The sequence below is a fragment of the Dendrobium catenatum genome, unplaced genomic scaffold (genome assembly GCF_001605985.2).
Source record: "Dendrobium catenatum unplaced genomic scaffold, ASM160598v2 fragScaff_scaffold_776, whole genome shotgun sequence".
Lineage (NCBI taxonomy): Eukaryota > Viridiplantae > Streptophyta > Magnoliopsida > Asparagales > Orchidaceae > Dendrobium > Dendrobium catenatum.
Window position 1 is genome coordinate 436,666 of NW_021319238.1, and position 3,273 is coordinate 439,938.

Consider the following 3,273-nt stretch of genomic DNA (forward strand, 5'->3'; position numbering starts at 1 on the left):
CCAATATTCCAAGTTCCTATCCTAATTTTAGTTTCATTGACTAGCTTCTTTGCCCACATTCGTCCTTGATATGGGAACCCTTGCCTATTTAACACTACACCCGGGCGTCGGGGCAGCGGCCCTTGCACACTTGTCATTGTATTCGGGCCATACAGCGCGTCGCTTCCAGGGAACGCCCTAGCATTAACACAATTTCTTAAAGAATTCATGTCATTGTTGTTCGACAAGTTTTACGCTGGCTGTCGACTACCTAACGCAACCCTCCACTTTTCTCATCCAGGACTTGGGACCTGGCAATGGCAGTGTTATACAAATCAAAATAACATATGCTAAAAAAACCTGTGTGCTATACACTATTAGTGCTGCAAATGAACCGAGCCGAGCCAAGCTTTAGCCTGTTCGTGTTCAAGCTCGTTTGTCAAAACCGTGTTCAAGCTTGGCTCGTCGAGCTTTTTGGACAGGTGTTCAAGCTCGGACTCGTTTAAAATGACCACGTTCGAGCTCGGCTCGTGTTCAACTTTGGGCTTAATTAATTTCATGTTTGGCGAGCCTCTTATCGAGCAGCTCATTTATAACGAGACGACCACAAGAGTGTTCAAACTCATTTGTTTACCTTATCAAACGAACATAAATGAGCCCTTATCGAGCCGAGCCACGAGTAGCTCGTCGAACGCTCGGTTCATTTGCAGCCCTATGCACTATGTCTGTCTACATCATAAATAACGCTCATTATTTTGATCATTATGCCTTGTCATGCAAATAGCGTGGGAAGTACACCTTGCCATGCTATGAATAACAGCGCAAGCAGTACTAATATGTATAACCTAGTTGTGATTGAATATATGGGTAGAAGGTAAAGTTTACTTGGAAGAATATGAGATGGATGACATTTTTAGGGTGAATCCAGTAGAGGTGGTTTAACATTATCCATTTTCATTAGATCCTTCAATTATTACCGTTATTTTCCTCATATAGATTATCACCCTTTAAAACATACAGATATTTTTCCATACGCATTTGTTTTACCTTATGGTTACTTCATACAACCTTTGAATGGAAAATCAAAACTATTAACCTGAAACATCATAAAAAATAATAGGATGCTAAATTTGATGAATTTTAATATAATTCATCAAGCATAAGAGAATAGCACCCTAATAGACAATGTATATGTTGGGGTAAATGATTCATAAATTTCATGGTGTAGGATTAGTCAAATCAAATGAAATTTTTTTAACATGTATCAAAAGACATCTAGACTTTTTTTTTTTTTGAATTGATTACTAAAAATACAATATAGTAATTTTATTGTGAGGCAGTACAAGTTTATTTTTTATCAAGTTTGATCAACCATCAAATCTTCATAAGTTACCAAATTAGATTACCAAGTTGTTCTTATGTTATAGATCAATATCAATAATCTTGATCCCATATTTGAAGGTATTAATAATATAGAGAAGTGTTAAGTGTAAATTTTGTAGTGTTTTACTATCTTAAATATCAGTAAAATAATATTTTTAATTATTGTTGTGCAAGAATGTTTCAGGAAAAAGAGAAAATTTCAAAAGTATTGAATCAGTACCACAGCGCTCCAACTACTAGCGTAGCAGTGTCCAACACACATCGACACCAGATCAAGACTTCGTAGCGCTAGAGCATTGAGAAAACTGTAAATTAATTCACCACCCCGGCAAAGCCAAGGTTGGAGCCGCAGGGGTTCACAACGCCTTAAATCATAATCACAGCGCCAAAGTCTTGGGAATTTGAGTGCCAAACTGCACAAAGCCGAAGCGCCTGATTACACATTCAAGCACCGCAGTGCTCAACTTTCTCAGTGCCACGGCAGAGCAGTTGCCAAAATGAGGAGTCGCACCGACTCAACCAAATGACGCGTCAGTTAGTCCGGAGTTGTAGCGGAGCCCACTTAGTAGCACCGAGGCGCTAGTTCATTCTATAACGCCACGACGCCACTATGTCAAGCGCCTCAGCGCCTGAGTCTGTTTATAAAGTTGATATAAATAATTTTCAGTCTTTTTGTTTGGGGGGTTATGTCATTTTCAAAAGGGTTCTGTCATTTCAGTGAGTCCTGAGAGCTTAAGTGAAGTGCGACATCAGAATAAAATCTAAGGAAGCCAAGGGAAAGAAAAATACATCATCTAGAAATCATTAGCCTATTGTGACCAGACAGACTTTTAGAGTAAGAAGGGAGTGTAGAGAGTGAACTTGTACTATTAGGATGATATTTATTTTCACTTTGATTCTTGTACTTTCTCTTTTATGCAATCAATGAATTCTGTGTTGTTCTATTTGAATTCCACGGCTGACTAATTATGTAGTTTTGGGCTAATAGTGTGAATCATTTGTTAGTACTAATGTACACTCTTGCACTTTTAATTAAATAATGGATGTTTTCAATATCTCTCATTCTTAATTTAATCTATACAATAGTCAAGCATAGAGTTAAAACATAGTATGATATATTGCCTCAATGGAAGAATATTGGAACAATTAAGAGTATTGAAATGGAGCTATTGCATACCTAGATATAGGATGTTTAGTGTTTTAGAGTTTATGGAGAAATAATAATTGTAGGAGGGTCAAAACATTCCTTCACTTCCTTAAAAGCTCGATGGAGATTTAAGGATGTATATGCTCTAATTCACAACCAACTTATAAGAGTCTACTTAGGAAAGCTTGGGAACTTCACGATCATTAGTCCAAAATATTTTATCAACTAGTATCTTATCTTTTCTCTAGCAATTTTCAAAAGAGACAGAATCCAAAACCTAATTTTCGATTGATAGGATAAACCGATAAACATTGTAGCTAGAGTAGATAGTACTACAAAGCTTGCATTGTAGCAGAATATTTTCTCGTAAGATTGACTCTCATATCACTTTTATTACTTAATCGACATGTTCACTTAAGTTATCTAGTGGGCTTTTATATAAAAGAAAATCTAAGCACATTTCTCACACATCTACCTATTATACACACCTGCACAGCCCAGTCCCATGCACATCAAAAAGTAATTGTGAGGATGTTGTATAATTAATGAGTGCATGTGAATCAATCATTTTTAAATTATTGCACAACAACTAATGATGCAGGACTACTTAGATGCAAGGTTATGAATTTCACTTAGGCTTTGCACAACTCGTCGATTAGAATAAGTTTGGATTAAAATTACTAGCAATTATCCACGGCGAGTCAAACAATGAGGGAGTTAATCTTGCATAGGCTAGATCACATGCGCTAAGTTTGAACATTCAA